This window comes from Eschrichtius robustus, chromosome 12 (assembly GCF_028021215.1).
Source record: "Eschrichtius robustus isolate mEscRob2 chromosome 12, mEscRob2.pri, whole genome shotgun sequence".
Taxonomy (NCBI): Eukaryota; Metazoa; Chordata; class Mammalia; order Artiodactyla; family Eschrichtiidae; genus Eschrichtius; species Eschrichtius robustus.
The window spans coordinates 22,552,986-22,577,570 of record NC_090835.1 but is presented as its reverse complement, the minus strand read 5'-3'; the positions used below and the strand labels follow the sequence as shown (position 1 = coordinate 22,577,570).

At 38.1% G+C, this 24,585-nt stretch overlaps 1 protein-coding gene across 2 annotated transcripts in view; it reads left to right on the top strand.

Annotated features, from left to right (window-relative positions):
• The window catches only part of TAFA1 (TAFA chemokine like family member 1), a 773,964-nt gene that overhangs the window by 146,369 nt on the left and 603,010 nt on the right, over positions 1–24,585 (top strand). For both annotated transcript variants that reach the window (XM_068558949.1, XM_068558948.1), the window contains exon 4: positions 14,308–14,470. The gene's annotated coding sequence lies outside the window, so the exon portion shown is untranslated. The remainder of the gene's footprint in view (positions 1–14,307; positions 14,471–24,585) is intronic.

The window sequence follows — 24,585 nt, the reverse complement described above, 5'->3', positions numbered from 1 at the left end:
GTGTTAGTTTCTGCTTTATAACAAAGTGAATCAGCTATACATATACATATATCCCCATATCTCTTCCCTCCTGCATGTCCATCCCACCCTCCCTATCCAGCCCCTCTGGGTGGTCAGAAAGCACTGAGCTGATCACCCTGTGCTATGCGGCTGCTTCCCACTAGCTATTGATTTTACATTTGGTAGTGTATATATGTCCATGCCACTCTCTCACTTTGTCCCAGCTTACCCTTCCCACCCCCATGTCCTCAAGTCCATTCTCTAGTAGGTCTGCGTCTTTATTCCCGTCCTGCCCCTAGATTCTTCATAACCATTTTCTTTTTTTTTTTAGATTCCATATATATGTGTTAGCATACAGTATTTGTTTTTCTCTATCTGACTTACTTCACTCTGTATGGCAGACTCTAGGTCCATCCACCTCACTACAAATAACTCGATTTTGTTTCATTTTATGGCTGAGTAATATTCCACTGTATATATGTGCCACATCTTCTTTATCCATTCATCAGTTGATGGACACTTAGGTTGCTTCCATGTCCTGGCTATTGTAAATAGAGTTGCAATGAACATTGTGGTACATGACTCTTTTTGAATTATGGTTTTCTCATGGTGTATGTAGTGGGATTGCTGGGTTGTATGATAGTTCTATTTTTAGTTTTTTAAGGAACCTCCATACTGTGCTCCATAGTGGCTGTATCAATTTACATTCCCACCAACAGTGCAAGAGGGTACCCTTTTCTCCACACCCTCTCCAGCATTTATTGTTTGTAGATTTTTTGATGATGACCATTCTGACCAGTGTGAGGTGATACCTCATTGTAGTTTTGATTTGCATTTCTCCAATGATTAGTGATGTTGAGCATCCTTTCATGTGTTTGTTGGCAATCTGTATATCTTCTATGGAGAAGTGTCTATTTAGGTCTTCTGCCCATTTTTGGATTGGGTTGTTTGTTTTTTTGATATTGAGCTGCATGAGCTGCTTGTAAATTTTGGAGATTAATCCTTTGTCAGTTGCTTTGTTTGCAAATATTTTCTCCCATTCTGAGGGTTGTCTTTTCGTCTTGTTTATGGTCTCCTTTGCTGCGCAAAATCTTTTAAGTTTCATTAGGTCCCATTTGCTTATTTTTGTTTTTATTTCCATTCCTCTAGGAGGTGGGTCAAAAAGGATCTTGCTGTGATTTATGTCGTAGACTGTTCTGCCCATGTTTTCCTCTAAGAGTTTTATAGTGTCTGGCCTTACATTTAGGCCTTTAATCCATTTAGAGTTTATTTTTGTATATGCTGTTTGGGAGTGTTCTAATGTCATTCTTTTACATGTAGTTGTCCAGCTTTCCCAGCACCACTTACTAAAGAGGCTGTCTTTTCTCCATTGTATATTCTTGCCTCCTTTATCAAAGATAAGGTGACCATATGTGCGTGGGTTTATCTCTGGGCTTTCTATCCTGTTCCATTGATCTACATTTCTGTTTTTGTGCCAGTACCATACTGTCTTGATTACTGTAGCTCTGTAGTATAGTCTGAAGTCAGGGAGCCTGATTCCTCCAGCTCTGTTTTTCTTTCTCAAGATTGCTTTGGCTCTTCAGGGTTGTTTGCATTTCCATACAAACTGTGAAATTTTTTGTTCTAGTTCTGTGAAAAATGCCATTGGTAGTTTGATAGGGATTGCATTGAATCTGTAGATTGCTTTGCGTAGTATAGTCATTTTCACAATGCTGATTCTTCCAATCCAAGAACATGGTATATTTCTCCATCTGTTTGTATCATCTTTAATTTCTTTCATCAGTGTCTTATAGTTTTCTGCATACAAGTTTTTTGTCTCCTTAGGTAGGTTTATTCCTAGGTATTTTGTTCTTTTTGTTGCAGTGGTAAATGGGAGTATTTCTTTAATTTGTCTTTCAGATTTTTCATCATTAGTGTAAAGGAATGCAACAGATTTCTGTGCATTAATTTTGTATCCTGCTACTTTACCAAATTCATTGATTAGCTCTAGGAGTTTTCTGGTAGCATGTTTAGGATTCTCTATGTATAGTATCATGTCATCTGCAAACAGTGACAGCTTTACTTCTTCTTTTCCCATTTGGATTCCTTTTATTTCTTTATCTTCTCTGATTGCTGTGGCTAAAACTTCCAAAACAATGTTGAATAAGAGTGGTGAGAGTGGGCAACCTTGTTTGTTCCTGATCTTAGTGGAAATGGTTTCAGTTTTTCACCATTGAGGACGATGTTGGCTGTGGGTTTGTCATATATGGCCTTTATTATGTTGAGATATGTTCCCTCTGTGCCTACTTTCTGGAGGATTTTTATCATAAGTGGGTGTTGAATCTTGTCGAAAGCTTTTTCTGCATTTATTGAGATGATCATATGGTTTTTATTCTTCAATTTCTTAATATAGTGTATCACATTGATTGAATTGTGTATATTGAAGGATCCTTGCATTCCTGGGATAAACCCCACTTGATCATGGTGTATGATCCTTTTAATGTGCTGTTGGATTCTGTTTGCTGGTATTTTGTTGAGGATTTTTGCATCCATGTTCCTCAGTGATATTGGCTGTAGTTTTCTTTCTTTGTGACATCTTTGTCTGGTTTTGATATCAGGGTGATGGTGGCCTCGTAGAATGAGTTTTGGAGTGTTCCTTCCTCTGCTATATTTTGGAAGAGTTTGAGAAGGATAGGTGTTAGCTCTTCTCTAAATAGTTGATAGAATTCACCTGTGAAGCCATCTGGTCCTGGGCTTTTGTTTGTTGGAAGATTTAATCACAGGTTCAATTTCAGTGCTTGTGATGGGTCTGTCTATACTTTCTATTTCTTCCTGGTTCAGTCTCAGAAGGTTGTGCTTTTCTAAGAATTTGTCCATTTCTTCCAGGTTGTCCATTTTATTGGCATATAGTTGCTTGTAGTAGTCTCTCATGATCATTTGTATCTCTGCAGTGTCAGTAGTTACTTCTCCGTTTTCATTTCTAATTCTATTGATTTGAGCCTTCTCCCTTTTTTTCTTGATGAGTCTGGCTAATGGTTTATCAATTTTGTTTATCTTCTCAAAGAACCGGCTTTTAGTTTTATTGATCTTTGCTATCATTTCCTTCATTTCTTTTTCATTTATTTCTGATCTGATCTTTATGATTTCTTTCCTTCTGCTAACTTTGGGGTTTTTTTGTTCTTCTTTCTCTAATTGCTTTAGGTGCAAGGTTAGGTTGTTTATTTGAGTTGTTTCCTGTTTCTTAAGGTAGGATTGCATTGCTATAAACTTCCCTCTTAGAACTGCTTTTGCTGCATCCTATAGGTTTTGGGTCGTCGTATTTTCACTGTCATTTGTTTCTAGGTATTTTTTGATTTCATCTTTGATTTCTTCAGTGATCTCTTGGTTATTAAGTAGTGTATTGTTTAGCCTCCATGTGTTTGTATTTTTTACAGATTTTTTCCTGTAATTGATATCTAGCCTTATAGCATTATGGTTGGAAAAGATACTTGATACGATTTCAATTTTCTTAAATTTACCAAGGCTTGATTTGTGACCCAAGATATGATCTCTCCTGGAGAATGTTCCATGAGCACTTGAGAAGCAAGTGTATTCTGTTGTTTTTGGGTGGAATGTCCTATAAATATCAATTAAGTCCATCTTGTTTAATGCATCATTTAAAGCTTGTGTTTCCTTATTTATTTTCATTTTGGATGATCTGTCCATTGGTGAAAGGGGGGTGTTAAAGTCCCCTACTGTGATTGTGTTACTGTCAATTTCCCCTTTTATGGCTGTTAGCCATTTGCCTTATGTATTGAGGTACTCCTATGTTGGGGCATAAATATTTACCATTGTTATATCTTCTTCCTGGATTGATCCTTTGATCATTATGTAGTGTCCTTCTTTGTCTCTTGTAATAGTCTTTATTTTAAACTCTATTTTGTCTGATATGAGAATTGCTACTCCAGCTTTCTTTTGATTTCCATTTGCACGGAATATCTTTTTCCATCCCCTCACTTTCAGTCTGTATGTGTCCCTAGGTCTGAAGTGGGTCTCTTGTAGACAGCATATGTATGGCTCTTGTTTTTGTATCCATTCAGCCAGTCTAGGTCTTTTGGTTGGAGCATTTAATCCATTTACATTTAAGTTAATTATCGGTATTTATGTTCCTATTACCATTTTCTTAATTATTTGGGGTTTGTTATTGTGGGTCTTTTCCTTCTCTTGTGTTTCCTGCCTAGAGAAGTTCCTTTAGCATTTGTTGTGAAGCTGGTTTGGTGGTGCTGAATTCTCTTAGCTTTTGCTTGTCTGTAAAGGTTTTAATTTCTCTGTTGAATCTGAATGAGATCCTTGTTGGGTAGAGTAATCTTGGTTGTAGGTTTTTCCCTTTCATCGCTTTAAATATGTCCTCCCCCTCCCTTCTGGCTTGCACAGTTTCTGCTGAAAGATCAGCTGTTAACCTTATGGGGATTCCCTTGTATGTTATTTGTTGTTTTTCCCTTGCTGCTTTTAATATTTTTTCTTTGTATTTAATTTTTGATAGTTTGAGTAATATGTGTCTTGGCGTGTTTCTCCTTGAATTTATCCTGTATGGGACTCTCTGCACTTCCTGGACTTGATTAACTATTTCCTTTCTCATATTAGGGAAGTTTTCAACTATAATCTCTTCAAATATTTTCTCAGTCCCTTTCTTTTTCTCTTCTTCTGGGACCCCTATAATTCAAATGTTGGTGCGTTTAATATTGTCCCACAGGTCTCTGAGACTGTCCTCAATTCTTTTCATTCTTTCTTTATTCTGCTCTGCAGTAGTTATTTCCACTATTTTATCTTCCAGGTCATTTATCTGTTCTTCTGCCTCAGTATTCTGCTATTGATTCCTTCTAGAGAATTTTTAATTTCAGTTATTGTGTTGTTCATCATTCTTTGTTTGCTCTTTAGTTCTTCTAGGTCCTTGTTAAACGTTTCTTGTATTTTCTACATTCTATTTCCAAGATTTTGGATCATGTTTACTAACATTACTCTGAATTCTTTTTCAGGTAGACTGCCTATTTCCTCTTCATTTGTTTGGTCTGGTGGGTTTTCACTTTGCTCCTTCATCTGCTGTGTGTTTCTCAGTCTCCTCATTTTGCTTAACTTACTGTGTTTGGGGTCTCCTTTTCGCAGGCTGCATGTTCGTAGTTCCCATTGTTTTTGGTGTCTGCACCCAGTGGCTAAGGTTGTTTCAGTGGGTTGTGTAAGCTTCCTGTTGGAGGGGACTAGTGCCTGTGTTCTGGTGGATGAGGCTGGATATTGTCTTTCTGGTGGGCAAGTCCTCTTACGGTGGTGTGTTTTGGAGTGTCTGAGGCCTTATTATGATTTTAGGCAGCCTCTCTGCTAATGGGTGGGGTTGTGTTCCTGTCTTGCTAGTTGTTTGTCATAGGGTGTCCAGCACTGTAGCTTGCTGGTTGGTTAGTGGAGCTGGGTCTTGGCGTTGACATGGAGATCTCTGGGAGATTTTTGCTGTTTGATATTACGTGGAGCTGGGAGGTCTCTGGTGGACCTACATCCTGAACTTGGCTCTCCCACCTCAGAGGCACAGCCCTGACACCCGGCTGGAGGACCAAGATCCTGTCATCCACATGGCTCAGAATAAAAGGGAGAAAGAAAGAAAGAAAGAAAGAGAGAGAGAGAGAGAGAGGAGGGAGGGAGGGAGGGAGGGAGGGAGGGAGGGAGGAAGGAAGGGAAATTAAATTAAAAAGTTATTAAAATAAAAAATAAAAAAACAATTATTAAAAATAAAAAAATTTAAAAGTAATTAAAAAAAGAAACAAAGAAAGAAAGAAGAGAGCAACCAAACCAAAAAACAAATCCACCAATGATAAGAAGTGCTAAAAACTATATTAAAAAAAACAAAACGGGCAGACAGAACCCTAGGACAAATGGTAAAAGCAAAGCTATACAGACAAAATTACTCACAGAAGCATTCACATACCTACTCACAAAAAGAGAAAAAGGGAAAAAAATATATATGTCTTTGCTCCCAAAGTCCACCTCCTCAATTTGGGATGATTCGTTGTCTATTCAGGTATTCTACAGATGCAGGGTACATCAAGTTGATTGTGGAGATTTAATCCGCTGCTTCTGACGCTTCTGGGAGAGATTTCCCTTCTCTTCTTTGTTCGCACAGCTCCCGGGGTTCAGCTTTGGATTTGGCCCCGCCTCTGGGAGAGATTTCCCTTCTCTTCTTTGTTCGCACAGCTCCCGGGGTTCAGCTTTGGATTTGGCCCCGCCTCTGCGTGTAGGTCGCCTGAGGGCGTCTGTTCTTCGCTCACACAGGACGGGGTTAAAGGAGCAGCTGCTTCGGGGGCTCCGCCTCACTCAGGCCAGGGGGAGGGAGGGGTACGGATGTGGGGTGAGCCTGTGGCGGCAGAGGCCGGCGTGACATTGCACCAGCCTGAGGCGCGCCGTGCGTTCTTCCGGGGAAGTTGTCCCTGGATCACGGGACCCTGGCAGTGGCGGGCTGCACAGGCTCCCGGGACAGGAGGTGTGGAGAGTGACCTGTGCTCACACACAGGCTTCTTGGTGGCGGCAGCAGCAGCCTTAGCGTCTCATGCCTGTCTCTGGGGTCCGCGCTGATAGCCGCGGCTCGCGCCCGTCTCTGGAGCTCGTTTAGGCGGCGCTCTGAATCCCCTCTCCTCGCGCACCATGAAACAAAGAGGCAAGAAAACGTCTCTTGCCTCTTTGGCAGCTCCAGACCTTTTCCCTGGACTCCGTCCCGGCTAGCTGTGGCGCACTAGCCCCCTTCAGGCTGTGTTCACGCCGCCAACCCCAGTTCTCTCCCTGGGACCTGACCTCTGAAGCCGGAACCTCAGCTCCCAGCCCCCACCCATCTCGGCGGCTGAGCAGACAAGCCTCTCGGGCTGGTGAGTGCTGGTCGGCGCCGAGCCTCTGTGCGGGAATCTCTCCGCTTTGCCTTCCGCACCCCTGTGGCTGTGCTCTCCTCCGTGGCTCCGAAGCTTCCCCCCTCCACCACCCGCAATCTCCACCCGTGAAGGGGCTTCCTAGTGCGTGGAAACCTTTCCTCCTTCACAGCTCCCTCCCACTGGTGCAGGTCCCGTCCCTATTCTTTTGTCTCTGCTTTTTCTTTTTTCTTTTGCCCTACCCAGGTGCGTGGGGAGTTTCTTGCCTTTTGGGAAGTCTGAGGTCTTCTGCCAGCATTCAGTAGGTGTCCTTTAGGAGTTGTTCCACATGTAGATGTATTTCTGTTGTATTTGTGGGGAGGAAGGTGATATCCATGTCTTACTTTTCCGCCATCTTGAAGGTCTCCCCACGAGGCTACTCTTCGTTGCAGTGCACAGGCTTCTCATGGCATTGGCTTCACTTGTTGCAGAGCACGGGCTCTAGGCATGCGGCCTTCAATAGTTGTGGCTCGTGGGCTCTAGAGCACAGGCTCAGTAGTTGTGGCGCATGGGCTTAGTTGCTCCACAGCATGTGGGATCCTCCCGGACAAGGGCTCGAACCCATGTCCCCTGCATTGGCAGGTGGATTCTCAACCACTGCGCCACCAGGGAAGTCCCCAGACTTCAAAAATTTTTGTCCTACTGATGGGCGTGAAAACGGTGAGGTAACATTTTCTCATTTACTAGAGAATGGCTATCTTTTTATGTGGTTATTGACCATTATGAAGGAGGTTGTTCAAATCTTTTGCCCATTTTTCTATTGGGATGTTTATCCTTTTCTTATGAATTCATAGAACTTAAAAAATGTATTGGATGCTCATATTTTGTCACGTAGATGTACTGAAAATGGCTTCTCCACTTTGTAGTTATCATTTTATCTATGGCTTTTATTAATCAGTATAGCATAGGCTAAACCGGAGTAACAAATAAACCTTGAACCTCAGTGGGTAACAAAGGCTGATGTTAGTTGATGGTCCTCTCTTGAAGCTGTGCCTTAGAAAACACATGGCAAAGGAAGGAAAGCTGAGGACTCTGTAGGTTATTTCTAAGTGCAAGGCCTGGAAGTGGCTTCTGTCACTCCTGTCCAAATTGCATCTCATCATTCGGCCCCAAAGGAGGCTGGGAAGTGTAGAATATTCCCACACTGATATTTGGGAGTACTCAAGTCTCTACCACATGGTGTTTTAAATGAACAGATGCTCTTAATTTTAATGTAATTGAACTTAACTCTCTTTGTGGTTTCTACTTCTATCGTGTTTAAGAAATCTATCTCCACTACAGATCAACTCCAGAAAAAATGGAGAATTCCTTCGACAGAATGGTGAAGATGTTTTTTATTTTGCCTTCTAAAATTGTTATACTCTTGCTGTTCACATTTAGGTCTTTAATTCCTATGGAATTGTCTTGCTTTAGTTCGGAGTCAATTTTGTTTCAGAACTATTTATAGAAAAATCCCGTTTCCCACTAGTCTGTCAATCGAACTTCCATAGGTGTGTGGATATATTTCTGAGTTCTCCACTCATTTCCACCAGTCTATTCGTCTATCCCTGGACCAATACCACTTTATCTTAAATATTAGATTTTTATAACTCTTAATACCTGGTAAAGCAAATATCTTCTCTATACATTTCCTGTTATGGGATGTTTTGACTATTTTTGTTCTTTGTCCTCTTTTTAAATCATATAATTTTTTGCCAAATTTCAAAGTAAAAACTATTCAGATTGAATATATGGATCAATCTGGGGAGAAGCAATATTTTTATAATACTGAGTCTTCCCGTCTATGAACCATGGTACATCTTTACATTTATTTAGCTCTTATTTAATATGTTTCCATAGAGTTTCACAGGTTTTTGATGTTGTTAAGGTCTTGTGCAACTTTGGTTAGATTCATTTGTTGGTGCTATTGCAAATGCTATCTTTTAAAGATGTACATATTTCAACTGTCTATCCTTTATGGAAACTTAATTTTTTTTTGTATATGTGTGCACTTTTCTTTTTAAATTTTAGATATTTCCTCTTGGCTTTCATCCAGAAACAAGGTTGAGATGGCTAATTTTATTTTCTACTCCTGAGAGGTACAGTTTTATTTCTAGTTTGCTTGCTGACGGTGTAATTTTCTAGCTCAGGTTAATGTGTGGAATCTCCTAGTAGGCTTCCCACTCTGAGAGATTTTTCTTATGTCTTCACTCTCTGTGAGGCCATGAAAAGTGAAGTTCAGAGTTACCTGGGTTCAGAAGTTGCCCTTGGGGTAAAGGTGAGCTCTGGTCCTCTGCTTACCATGTTGGACTCCTGTTTTCCCTTAACTTTAGGTCTCTGGGGAATTCTTACATTCTTGCCAATTTGTCAAAGCAGTAAAATAGATATTCATATTTTTATTTACTTTTACTTACTTTTAGTCGAGAGTCAGTTAGATTATTTAGTCTACCATGTTGCCAGAAACTGAAATTGAGATACAGGCACTAACACATATATATTATTAAACACCTTCAAAAATACCTATAATAATTCTAAAAATATTTCTCTATAATTATTTTTAAAGGCTTGATTTAAATGACTTAGTTCAATTGCTATTTTGCTATCAAGAATTACAAATCTTGATAGCAAAATACTGTCACTCTACCTTCTTTAACTGGTTACTTTTTTTCCCCCTCATTTTTGTTTCTTACTTGGCTGTTAAGTCAATAAAGTGCTCTTAGGCTTGTGGTCAACAAACTTATCCTTCTTGTTAGATGGATTGACATTTTAAAAAATTCCACTCAGCCTCCTAACACTATGGCCAATATTTTAAACTCTAAGTCGGTGAGAGTTGATGGTAACCTTGCTAGATCTTGCAAAGTCAAGTTGTCTCTGATATAAACTTTCTTCCCTTTCTTGACAATTAATCAACAAATGGCTATTGAGTTTCCACCACAAATCTGTTACATGATAATGGCGAGCTTGTTCTGATAGCCATGGGGTGTTAAACCAGATTTTCCCCAGAGTGAGAATCTGATTAAACAGATCTTCTGTGATAATGCTAACTCTACCCCTTCTTTCACAGATTCCCTACAGCAATTTCTCAGGGAGACTGGAGGATATAGTTAATTGCTTTTTCATATTTCTCCTCTGTGATGGTAAAGCCAACACATAAAACATAGAAATAATAATTTAAGTCCTAAAGAAACCTCTGGCAATTCAGTCAAGAAAAATTCAAAATTATTAATTCATTTTAGTGCATTATCATTATAATTAACATTAAAATACTTAAAGCAATATCCCAATGTATTAACTTCCTTTTTCTTGAGAAGTGAACATTGGCCCACAAGGTATCATATGTGGGTGTATAATCTCATCAGTAGAGATCTGTTGTAAATCTTGTTCTATAACTTCAAAAAATCTGATAAATATGTCTCATGAAGTAAGTATTTGCTCAGTTCATTAAAACACTGCCCTTTTGAGTGGTCGATAAAGTTAACTGATACGTTTTCTTAAATACTTTAAATGTCATTAAAAATACTTACGTTTTAAAATAACTGATCTCTGCTGTTGAGAAAGAAAATAGAGATAAGGAGATAGAAAAAAATCCATTATTTCATTTCTCAGAAATCACCACTATAGCATTTTCAAAAAGTTTTATTACAAAATAATTTCAAATTTACAGAAAGTTTGTAAGAATACTACAGAGGACTTCTATGTACCCCTCATCTAGATTTTATATACATATTTTTCTATATCCTGCATATATGTAAATTATTTTATATATATATATATATATACACATAGATGTATATATATTTACTGTGTTTTTCTGAATCATTTTCTGATATATTTTCTAAGAGCAAGTACATTCCATTACATAAGTACAATTCTATGATGAAATTTGGGAAGTTTAGCATTAATATAATATCTTGATTTAAAATGCAATCCGTATTCAAATTTTGTCATTTTTTTCAATAATGTTCAGTATAACAATTTTCCCCTGATCCAGGGTTCAATCAAGAATCATGTATAGAATTTAATGGATATGACTCTTTGGTTTCTTTTAATCTGGAACATTTCCTCAGCCTTTCTTTATCTTTTATGACATTGACATTTTTGTGGAGAAGAGGCCAGTTGATTTCTAGAATGAATCTCAATTTGTCTGATATTCCTTAATTTTGAAAGGGCTTTGAAAGAGTTGTATAAACTCACTGTCAGCCCTGCCTCCCCTTCTCTTTTGAAATCCTAATTTACTCTGACTTTCGTCCCTACCATTCTTCCAATATTGCTTTTATTCAGGTCATCAGTGATCTTCATGTCACAAAATTCAATGACCTTTTCTCAGTCCTCCTCTTATTCAACCTTTGAGCAGAATTTGATAGAATTTATCTCATCCTCCTCTTTGAGGATATACTTTTGCCACTAGGCTTCCTTCACATATCTCTTTCCTTTATCTCTTTGCTCAATGGTCCCTCCTTCTAAGTTTTGCTGGACTCTCTTAAGCTTTCATTCCCTAAATGACAAAATAATATATGGCTCAGTCCTCAGACCTCTTTGCCTTCTACACTTATTTTCAAGGTAGTTTCACCTAACTAGAAAATGGAATTAAATACCAGTCTAAATCTATAAAACCAGCCTAGAATTCACTCTTGAACTCTAGATCATGCATCCAACTTTCTACCTCCCATTTGGAACTCCTATAGGCATCTCAAACTTAATATGTCCATTACCAATTTCTTGATAATTTTTCAAAAGCCTACCAGTCTTTTCACTCTACTCAGAATAAAAGTCAAACTCCCTTAGAGGGCATTACATAACATGGTTTCCCATTAATTTGCTTATCTCGTCTCCTACCTTCTCTCCTTTTACTTACTCTATCCTGCCACACCAAGTACACTGTACCTCGGGACCTTTACACTTGCTGTTCCCTCTGCCTGGAATCCTCTTCCTCCAGAAACCTACATGACTTATTGTCTTATTTCAGGTTTCTGGGGAAATAATTTCTCATCAGAGAGGTGTTTCTTAAACACCTTAAATAATATTGAAATGTTCCCTGCACCAGCCCTATCACTCTTTATTCAGTATTCCTGTTTTACTTCTCTTTGTTCCACTTATTATTATCTTAAATACAGCTTTTTCTCTCTATCCCCTCCCCTAGTAGGATGCTAACTCCACATGCATAGGCATTTCGCTTTGTTTACTCTTATACATACAGCTCTTAGAATAGTCATTAACTCATAGTAGGCATTCAGGAAACATCTGTGAGGTGAATGAATATCCTTTCAGATCTTTTCTGTACCTAGAAATGTCTATTTAAAAATTATTTGGATAATGCTCTCTCTATGGTTCTGTCAATTGCTTTCTTACTTAGTATTATGTCCTGAACATCTTTCTACGTCACCAAAAATAGATCTAAATCATTTTCCATAGCCTTAGAATATTCCATTTTATAGAGGTGGCATAGCTGATTTATTCAAACTCAACCGATGGACAGTTGGATTGTTTTCAGTTTTTTGCTATATCAAACAATGCTGCAACTAATAACCTTATGTTGAAGTCTTTGTAATTCAATTTGTCAAACAACTATTGAGTATCTGCTTTATGCAATTCACTGGTCTGAGCAATGAGATGGGAAAGCAGAGACAAATGTGACATGGTTTCTGCATTCAGCGAGCTCATGACCTACTCAGAGAGACAGATGATGATAAATAAGGATGATATATTTTAGAGAATGATGAGTACTGCAAGACCAGTAAAGAAGTACAATATACTAGTGGAATTCAGGGATAGGAACTACCAGAGATAAAGAAAGAGGCAGAAAGACTTTCTGGAAGGTCTATATAGTTAAATTGGGCTTTGGTAAAGGTTTCATTCAATTGACAGAAGGGCTGGGGAGGAGAGAGTGCCACAGTCAGAGGATGGTGGGAACTATCCTTGGATAAGTTAACTCTCTAATTTGGCTAGAACAGAAGATGGGTGAGTGATAAGGCCAGAAATGTAGGTTGAGGCAGGAGCATATGGCAGATAAAAAATCATTGTCAAGTCAAAGGACCCAGGGATAGAAAATATTATAGAAATGGATCCACTTGACTTGCCTATCAGATTTTTCATTTTGGGGAAAACAATTTACCTGGACTATCCCGGCCTGTGACAATTCAGATTCATTATTTCTAGATATTCTAGTATTTGAAGAGAAACTGAAAAATTTGTCTTTTTAAAAGATAAAATTTCCTGACGTAACTGCTGGCCATCAACTCATATTTTTTCACAACCTCTTTTTGTGAACCACAGAACAAAATAACAACAACAATAATAAAACTCCCAATTCACTCACTCCTAATGGGCCATATGTATCCTGCGAGTCCCCAAGTTGTAAGCTCTGCACTGAATAGACACTGTCTACTAATGTGGTGAATATCAATCTTTTGGACCTTGAACCACAGCAAAAAATTCCATTCTACATTACGACCTAATACGCACACACATAAACATAGATAAATGAAGCTAAACTTTCAGAAAACAATACTCAATCCTAACAATTTACTTAACTGAAAGGAAAGCACTCTGATCTAGTCTACTTCGATCTAGTCTATTCTATTCTAAAAGGAACTGTTTGTCTTGGGCTACTAAATTAACTTTAGGACTCACAATGGTTTCGAAACTTATTAAAAACACTGTCCTGACTATGATAATTCTTTTGCCCTCTAAATCTGTGTTATCTTGTAATATCACTTAAGAATTGCCTTCTCAGGTGCTTAGAATTTAGGGAGCCAACTAGAACATAAATAGCTCTGGGCAGGATCTGCTCTTTTCTTTTAGACCCACAGTCTCAGTAAATGAAACATATATTTGACTCTTGGATGCTGGGACTTGGGCCTTTGAGGGTCTCCACAAATAGGCTTTTATATTCTGAGTCCCAGGAGCTGTGGATCTGTAACCCTATTATTTAGCTGGAGGAGATGGTCAATGGATATCAGTTAAGAAACTGTTTGTGACTAACTCAGCCAGCTCCCCTCCAACAATGTATCTATGAACCTCAGCTTGAGAGTGAGATCCTCTTGACCTCAAGGTCAAATTGACTCAGCTGACCACTCCTCCAGCTCCTCCCTCAACACCTGTCCAGGTCCCGATTGGTAGATTCACTATGAAGGACGAGTCATAAAGGACCCTACTATTTTAAGCCTCATGTGATCAGAACCCTTCCCGGTTACTAAGAAACACATATGATTTTAGCTACCTTGAAATTAAATGTAGCCTAGAACACATCAGTATTTTGTCAGGTCATATTGCAAATGAGCTACTGTATTCATAATGGATGTGTCACCATCATAAATATAACAAAAGGGCATTTTCAAAAAGATGATTATCCACTCTGATGGGAGAGAAATACAAGCTTAAGAAATTAACATTCTCACCACCTCCTTGTCTCTCTTTGCTTTCCATTATTTAGGGATCTCTGGTGACTCGATTGAAGTCCTCCCTGCCCCCCGAAACCTGCAGAGTACAGAGCTGTTGGAATATACACCACCCTGATATCAAAGGAAGGAGCCCTGTTGGAGGAATTGACATTTCCCCTCTCATCTCTGGGTTAATGGGAAGACCTGTATTCAAAGGTACCTTTGTCTCAGCGGGAACACCGCAAGACATCTTTTGTTTTGATTTATATTGGTTGCAGGTACATGCTGGATCAAAGCACATGAGAGTGGGAGAAAGAAGCCAGATGCAGAGTTGATCAGGGGAAAAACTGAACTATAGGACATTTTACTTCTTTGTTTAGCAAGCTGTATAATAACTGGCCAACATTTATTATTTATTATTATATTATTTATATTTGTATTTTAAAATTTATTATAGCATTTATTATTTATTATTGAGCACTCATCATACGCAAGACCAGTGGTCCCCAACCCTCCTGTTCATTCAAATCTCTTGGGGGGCTTTTTAAAACTATAGTTGTCCTGGCCTCACCCCCAAAGGCTCTGGTTTAATTGGTCATGGCTGGGGCCAAGACAGTGGCCCCTTTTATCAGCTCTGAGGTGATTCTAATATGCAGCCAGGGTGGATAACCACTGTGTTAGATACTATTTTAAAACTTTTAAATTGTTAGCTCTTTCAATACTCATAGTAAGTCTATAAGGTTGCTATTATTATCATTATCCTCAATTTTCAAATGAGAAAATAGAATTAAAGAGAGTTGAGCATCATTCCTATGAGTGTACAGGCCAGTAGGGGTGGAATCCAAATTTCTATCCAGGTATTTGGATTCCAAAATGCAAAGCAAGTTTAATGCAAAGATCAAGGGCAAGAGAAACACTTTCTGCCAGGTGTTTGGGGCAAGAGTCATAAAAAGATGACTCAAAAGGAAGATGAAAAGGTGAAGTAGAAAGTTTAAAGCATCTGCAAGCCTGGCTTCATGGGTGTGCAACCTGTACATGGGCTCAGAAGGGTCCCATACTTGGTTTAATGCTCTGTGTTGCTGTCTTGGAATTCTTAATACATTTTGAACAAGAAGCCCCACATTTTCATTTTGCACTGGGCTCCACAAATTGTGTAGCTGGTCCAGAGTATCAGACTCATGGAAACTGAATACTGGCCATTTTCCCTCGTTTGAATCACGGGTTTCATGAGGTAGGTGATTGCTTCCCTGGCGTGATTTCAGCAATTCCAGTGAAGTAGGGACCACCCTCCTTCTTTGAGAGCACTTTTCCTAGAACTGGAAAAGCAAACATCAAAGGCATTGACAAGGGAGCCATAGAACTCAGAGTTGCATACCCTCTCTAGAGGCAAGGGGCCAGAGTGAGGGGGTGGGGCAAATAAAAAACAGCAGATGCTCTAAAATATAGGTCCTTCCATCTTTCTAAGTAATAACTGCTAACATTTATTGAGTGTTTTCTATGTTCTAAGCACTGTTTTATGTAGTCTGCATGCATTGTTTCCTTTAATCATCACCACTCTATGAGATAAATACTATCATTTTATCCCCTTCTTATGGATGAGGGAAATGAGATACAGAAAGGTTAAATAACGTACCCAAAGCCACAGAACCATGTAAGAGGAGGAACTGAGGTTTTAACCAAACCTGTGCACCTCCCACTACACTGTGTGGTCCCTTAGAACATAGTGGATCAATTCCTATGTGTTCACCGGAGCTCCTGACCATTGCACTCTCCAGAGATGCTCCTTACCAATCTCCTCTCTCATAATTCCCTTACATGGAGGGAGTCAGGTGTCACAGGAAACAAAAAGTTCAGGAATTAGGAGGCTCCAGTTCTTGTCCGGTTTCATCTCTGCTGTTTACTGGTCAGATAACTCTAAGCAAGTCCTTTTATTAAGTCCTTTATTTTTACCCCATCATCACCCATTCATGGGACACTTTAAATGTGCTAGGCACTGTGCTCCTTTCTTGAATTTCAAAAGCAAATCAGAATAGGTCTCTTCCCTTTTGGAACATACCTCATTCTGAAAAGGGATTTGAGGTACTTAATTACCAGTTTCAGTTTCCCTGCTTGTTAAAAAGAAAGCAGATGTGAATTGAGTTGTGGGTGGGAGTGAGGGGAAATAATAGCTATTTAAATTTAAAAATGGAAGGATTGTGAGATGTTGTTGTGCAAATATGATCTGTTATTACATGGATTTCCACCCCTAGACAGTTTGGGCTACTTACTGAGTTCCCAAGTGTGACTTGTGATTACATGGCCAGCTATCTCGTCTCCTGTTTGGATCCTACACTTCCTTTAAGACTAAGAGCAAATCCCATCTATTTCAGTTGATTTCTTTTTCTGGAATTCTTTAAAACCAAATCATAACAAGGATGGTGATTCTAAGAGTAACTAACCTTTATGGAGCACTCACCATGAGCAGATGCAATGACAATACTTATTGGATTAGCTCATTTAATTTAACCCTTACAACAACCCAGTGAGATAGGTACATTTTACAGGTGAGGGGACTAAAGCTAAGGAAGGAGTACTAATCCCAGATACTATTCCAAGAGTCAGGATTCAAACCCTGGGTTTGAATGGGTCTAGTGTCCAGGCTCTTAAACACTGCTGTGGTCAACCACTCATTTAGTATTTCTATTATTACATAAATATATATTATATATGCATATTTACATTCATACAAATATTAGTATTTACCTCATATTATTTTTGCATGTTGATATAACTCAACTTATTTAGCACTTAACTCAAAATATTATTGTACATTGACTTAGAACATACGTCATGTGTTAGGCTTCCAAACCCCTAGAGAAAGCTATATTTTAGACTTAATGTCTTATGCAGCATTTTAAATCATGTCTTGCATGGTGTAGATACTAAAACATATTGACTGACCAAAATCCAAATGGAAAATACACAATAATACCTAATCTCAGGTCAAGCAAAAAAATCTACAAAATAGTTTATATGAGACCATAATTCCCCTTGGTTTGATATCAATTCTTTGTTCCCCAAACTTCTAGAATTTTATTTAGAAAGATAGGTTTGTTTTCCTCCCAACGGAAGAGTGGTTATTGAGCATTTTTCCATATCCCAGGTATTATCTAAGTGCTCTACCTGCCTTAAGCCACTTAATCTTCATAAACATAGTGAATGTATTGCACCTTTCTGCCTGGTTTACCCTTAGGCATTTACATTTACTCCTTGTAACACCAGTATTTCAGGGGAAGCAAACCTGTCTCCAGCTCCAGAATGAGTTTGATTTGTCTCCTATGTCTTTGATAATAATTGGTGTAGGAACTCAGGCATAAGAAAGCCAACCATTCTTGGACAAAAGAATTGGTTCAGGAAATGGCATATGACTCCGTGTAAGCAAAGGAGACAGGATGGGATGTTTGCTGAGGGTATTTGGAAAACAGAAAGCCATGGAAAAAGATGGCTTCCCTTGGCTGTGGACATTGTCATGGAAGACTATGGTAGCCTTTTCACTACCAGCTCAAGGATGAAGTCAAAGGAGAGAAAAAGGGAGGGACAAGAGAATCACAAAGAAACAGATTCTGTGTCCTGATTAGTCTGCCCTATCTGTAGGACTTTTCGTATGTTGAACCAATAAATTCCCTTTATCATTAAAGCAGACTTGAAATGGACGTTCTGTTCCTTGTCTCTAAAACCATTCTATTACATGAGTACTCTGTTATGTTACATACCAGTATTAATATAAAAGGATACAACATGAATCAAAATCTGTAATAATAGAAATACATATAACATTTGCAGAGTGCTTAATGTTTTAAAAAGTGCCTATTATGCATTTTAATCTCATTGAGTTTCTATAAGCCTAATAACTTAGGTTACACAGCACAGATTGCAGTAGTATTATATCTTACTTAGGAGATGGGTTCTAAATATACAGGGGTAAAATTGTATATAGTCAAAGTTACCTTTGAGAATACCAGCCTTCAATATGTACAGCCCAGTCAGTTTCCCCCTTCTCTCTCTTCCACCATTCATTCTAGCAGTCAAAAATATTTACTGAGCACAGGCTATGTGTCACATGCTAGCATGGAGTCATGACAAGTTCTCTGATCTCATAAAAGTTACTTTCTAGTGTACGAGAAAATTATTAAATAGATACACAAGATAATTATAGACTGTGGTAGTTTCTAGAAAGTTTGGGATTATCGAGATCAACAAGGAGCAGGAGACTTTTCATGAAGGTTGTCAGGGAAAGCTTTTCTGAGGAGGTGACTGAGCCCTGAAGGGTGAGACTGTTGACAAATGCCCTGGGGAGCATTGTAGACAGAAGGAAGAACAATAATGACAAAGACTTCAGCTGGGAAAATGTTTGATGTTTGTGAGTAACAGAAGAATAGTCTACCTGGACAGTAGTGAGTGATGGGGAAAGGGGAGAAGATGAACTCACAGAGGAAGGTGATCATTAGAATATGCAAAATCTTTTGGTAGGGTGTGGTATGGAAATTGAATTTTATACTGATGGAGATGGAAGGGAAAACCAATGAAATGCTTTGAGCAAGGTAGTGACATGCTCTGATTTAAGGTTTTAAAAGAATCATTATGATAAGGGCTAAGAGAGGAAAATAAACCAAGTTAGGGAACTATTGAAGTTCAAAAATGTTATAGTAGTGTGTGGTAGGGGAGAAGGAGAGAAGTGGTTAGAAAGGAAATGTATTTTGGAAGAAGAACTGACAGAACTTGGTGATGTTTGGATGTTAGAAGTGAGTAAAGGGAAGGAAGGCATAAATGATGACACTTCAGTTTTTGTCCTAATCACTTGGGGGTAGAAGGATGCCATACGCATGGACAGGACTACAGTACAAGCATTAGAATGAGAACTGAAGAGCTCTGTTGAGGACCTATCAAGTTTGAGGTGCATATACTGGGCATGTTATTATGCAGTTGAGAAAGAGAACACAAAGTCATATGATAAATAAGTGGAGAACCTGAGCTTGAACTTAGGTGTGTCTAAAGACACAGGTGACTCCCTTCACCACGAGCCCGCATGATTTTAGCAGTGACTGACCAATTGAGTTGTCTTTAGATTATCAAACACCTCACAAATAGTAATGAATACATGTTTACAAGCTTCCCAATGGTAGCAACAGCTTTTAATTTTTTGTGAGCATCTCTATTGACAAACCCCACAGAGTCGAGATGGGAATGTCAATAGCGCTACAAGGCTTAGTTGGTTGATGGAATGAGTAGCGGATATTTCCTTCCTTGGCTAATTTTCCTGTCCTTTGGGTAGCATCATCACCAGTATTTCAAGTGCAGAGATTCCTTTTGCCAAATAACTACAGAAGCTGTATACAGTAGTTGTGGTATACCACAGAGTTTGATACAAGAGCATGTAACTCGTAGGTAAAGTCAGATAACGATACAAATTATTTTTACCTGGCATTTGCCTACTACATTGTTATGCAGAATACCATTCTGTATTTTAATCTTACTGTGTTCTTATATAAGCCTGGTAAGTTAGGTTATGCAAGCATTGTTACGATTATTATTATAGTAGAGTTGCATCTTATTTGGCAGTTGGTTTCTAGAGTACAGTGGCAGAATCTTGTGTATAGTCAAAGTTACCCATGAGAATTCTATCTTTCAGAAAGTCCAACGCAGCTAGTTTTCCCACAGATATTATAATTCATTGGTGTCTGTTCCACTTACACCCGTTAAAGTGGATGGCTTCTCTTTGGGGTCATGCAATACAACAAGTTGCTCACTATTTCTTCCTTCCTTTTTCTTTTCCTCCCCTTCTCCCTTCCTCCATTCCTTCCACAGATTTTATGGCCTCCTACATGACAGATATTATTCTAGATACTGGAAATACAGTGATGAACCAGAGAGATAAATTCTTGATCTCCTGAGGCTTACAGTCTAGCATACATCCTGAGAGGCACACAGGATGCAGGAACAATGGTCCAGGCCCCCAGAATACACAGCCATTGCCATTAATGGTTAGCAAAACTCTTGCACTAATTAAATTGTTTTTCTCTCTTTTTGCTGGGCGCTTACATTTGAATTTGCATAAGATAAACTCCAGTCAGACACAATTCTGTATTCCCATAATATATTTGAAGAAATAGGCTTTGAAAGGTGACTTCTTAAAAGTCTGATTGTAGTAGAATAGGTTTTGAACCTAGGTTTTCAAAGTTAAAGCCCTAAGTTTTGCCCCCATGAGCATCTTTCTCTCTCCTTTATATCATCAGTGTCTTGGGCCTAAAGTCTGTGCGTCCCCTTGTCCATCCTAACCTCTTGTGTCCCTGCTCTTGCCTTTGGTTTACTGACTTTTCCCTGCATAGATATGAATTTCTAAGTTTTTATTCTAGTCTTAGCCTCACCTAGAAAAGAAAGAAAGAAAAAGGTTCTTAATGTCTTCATTGCTCAGTCTTTTGCTTTTGAGATCCTTGACTCTTGGTCAAGATTAGTCTAGGCATGGCTATTCAATAGGAAGGGCCTGACTTCACTTTACTGACATCTTGCCCTTCCAGCTTCCCCAGAGATTCCATTATATTCCTACAACCCAGGTAGGGGACTGTCATTGGTACTGAGGATAAAAATATTTAGGTGAATGTCCCTTTGCAGAATGATTTATCTTCCGTTCCAATTTATGCAGTACACAGGGCTCTGATCCAAAAAAACCTGATTTATTAGGGTTTCTATTTAGGACTGTGTTTAAAGACACTATGCCCTACATTGTGGGATTGTTAAAGTAAGAAACACCCATATAATTAAATTTGGAGTAGAAAAAAATGGTGTGAGGGAGAAAAGAGAATTGTCTAAAGTACATAAAATTCTTACCGTTAAGACTTTGGAACCTTTTGACTGTCATGCCAGATTGTCCTCTCCTATTACTGGGTGAAAGTAGAAAATTTAAGCGATGTGTCTCCATTTATCTGAACATGCTGTAATATAGAGCTGCTTTAAATGTTTTGGAGTAGTTGCCACTGCAATTTTATGAAATAATGACTTGGTTTAATGTCATGCTGGTACAGTGAAGTTTTTACATTTACCTGATGTAAGGTATGAAAGGAAACCGATGATTACTTACAAATCTTTTATGAGTTAGTTTTTAAAAATGAGAGAGAAAATGATGAAGTCTCCTGTGAACAGAACAGTATCACTGGATAGAAAGAGTACTGAACTGCTATGGCCTTAATTCACTGTGGAACCTTAAACATATTGCCACATTTCTGGGCCTTGGTGTCTGTCAAAGTAAGTAATGTTAGCTGCAGTGGCGGACAACCTCAACAGTTCAGTGATTTAATACAATAAAAGTTTCTTTCTCACTCACCTCAGTCTAAGGAGTGTGTGTGGGGAGGTGGCTTTTGGCTTTTCTATATTGTGGCTCCACCATCTTTAGCACATGGTCTCAAATTACTATTATTTTGAAGTTTTAATGGTTAACACCATTGCACTCATAAAGTTATTCTTTGCTTGTAGGATTTTTTTCCTCTTTTCTTTTTCCTGCCACACTGAATGAGTGCAACATTAACTTGGATAATAATGGAAGAAGCATATCTCTTTGATACTAAATTGTTAGCTTCCAAGAAAATGCTTAGGCTGTAACATGTAACACTTTAAGCTTCTTAATTAAGTATTTAAAATAACAAATATAGTAACATTTTAGTTTGATGATTCCAGAAGTGTTCTTCACAAAACCTCAGCCATAAAAACAAAGATGTCTAGTTGATTCAGAAGAAAAAGTTATTTTTTTTCCAAGAAGCATTTCCCCAAATTTCTTTATGGAATTACAATGATTTTTAAATATCTAAATTCTTCTCTCTTTTCTTTCTCCTCCAAGAAAAGCAAACTGAAATACCAAGTATTACCAAGTATTTTTTTTTTCTTTTAAGTAGAATATCTACCAACATATGGAAGAACACATCTTGAATAATGCCAGTGGAGGAAGTAGGAAAAATTAGAGGACTTTAATAAAATATTGCCAAGAAATTTAAAAAATGGTATTTGGGGTGGATTAATCTGACAAGTGTGTGGCACAGACTGGTGAAGGATGGGAGCAGAGAGGCATGCAAATATATTTGAAGTCTTTAATTAAAAAAAAAAAAAAAACCCAAATACAAATAAGCAAGTTAAAAAAAGTAAATGAAAACCAGGACTGTTGCATCTGCTATTTCAAAAGAAAAAAAAAAAAAAAAAGAAAAAAAATAAAAGGAGTGAACAATAATGCGGAGTGGTGAAACGGGGGAAAACAGTATATAGACTATAGGAGGCAGGAAAGCAGGGTGATTAAAGGGAATAGTGCTGAGTCAAACATGTTGGGATTTATTTCTTGGCTCTCCCCTACTACCTGTGGGACTCAGGGAAAGTGGCTTCACCTCTCTGACCCTCAACTTATTCACCTGAATACAGAGGCATAATTACAATACCTACTGCATATTGTTGTTGAGAGGATTAAAAAGCACATTGCAAGTGCTCATAGAAGACCTTGTGTTATCACTTTTCTTTCTTTTTTTTTCTTGAAGTATAGTTGGTTTACAGTGTTGTGTTAGTTTCAGGTATACAGCACAGTGATTCAGTTTATATATATATATTCTTAATATACATAATATATATGTATATTCTTTTTCAGATTCATTTCCCTTATAGGTTATTATAAAATACTGAGTATAATTCCCTATTATCACTTTTCTTATTGAATTTGGATTACTTTAGAGAAATTTGGAATGAAAAATGAATTTTTATTATAAATAGGAGATTTAATTATTAAAAAAAATTTTTTTTGGAAAAATTATGAAGCCCCATTCTTCAAGCTGTTGTAAGTAGTTAATACATCATGATTAATAAAAGGTTGCTGTGGCTGAAGGGAGAAGTCCATCTACTCGCTTTCATTCCTTTCCACCCTGAGGTGTTACTCAAAGAAGCAGTGTAGAATACCAGGAAATCTACAGTTTATTCTTTGAAAACCATTGGATAAGACTAAACCACCAGTGACACTTTTTAAGATGAACTGTGAGAAGCTCATGGTACAAGTAGAAGATCTGTTTCCCCATAGGCTATGTCTAAGTAGAGACAAATAAATATATCCTAACCAATGTAAAGCATATGGAACCCCCCAAAATCTGAATTCCAGTGCTAGAGAGGAGAAAAAGTGAATGAACACTATGCCTGATTACTGGTTTTAGAATTTACTTGTTTTCATTATTCCTAACAAAAATTTAGTTTTCATGGTAGTTATTATAACTTTGCAGGGAAGGTGTTGGGTCTTATTCACTATGAGATCCCCAGTGCCTCACTCAATACATGCCACTTAATAATGCTCAGTACATAGCAGAGGAATAAATGAATGATGAAGCAAGTGGATAAAGGAATGAATCTTTGCATGAAAGAGGCCAGTACTCATGGAAGTACATAAATGGATATGAAAAAGAAACATTTAAACAGAAGAATAAATCCAACTTGGCTACAACTAGATGAACTAAATGAAGGAACAAAACTTCCTGATTTGTAAAAAACAAAACAGCTGAACTATGTGATTTTCTTCTGGCTTATAATTCTACATTTTGTGAGTTCTAGCATTCTCTAACTCTTTAAGCTTCATTCCAGACTGCATTAATAGTAGTGCATTTGATAGAAATTTGGAATTCAGGAGGGAAAGCCCATTTGGAAGAGACGATAAAAGAATATACTTTGAGGCCTATGTATTGGAGATTGGACATTGAAGCAGAACTACTTCGTAGACAACTGGAGATATGGGACAAACTAGGATGTATAAAGATTAAATGTTGTAGTTCTCAAGTTCCTTTCCTCCAGGAGAATGTAGTTTTTGGTAAGCAGCAATCTGCTAGCTGAGCATTTTTGGTATGCCCTGAGCATCAGTCATTACATAATACAGAAGACATAGAGAGCATTGGTTAATTGGGTGAATTGATTACATGGAGGTCAGTGAATAGAGAGTCTAAAGTAACGATAATGATAATAGCTTACATTTACTAAGCATTTACAGTGTTTCAGGTACATTAGTATTTTCATGTGTTTATATAGTCCTTCCAGCACTTCTGTGATATAGATCAGGAATCTGTAAACTTTTTCTGTTAAGGATCATACGGTAAATATTTTAGACTTTGTTGATAATACAATCCCTGTTACAGCTACTCAACTCTGCCCTTGTAGAGGAAAACAGTCATAGATGACGTGTAAATGAATGAGTGGATTTGTTCCAATAAAACTTTATTTGCCAACCCTGGATGTAGGTCAACACCCCCATTACCGTCTTTTAATCTACAGAGTCAACTCTGTCTATACCA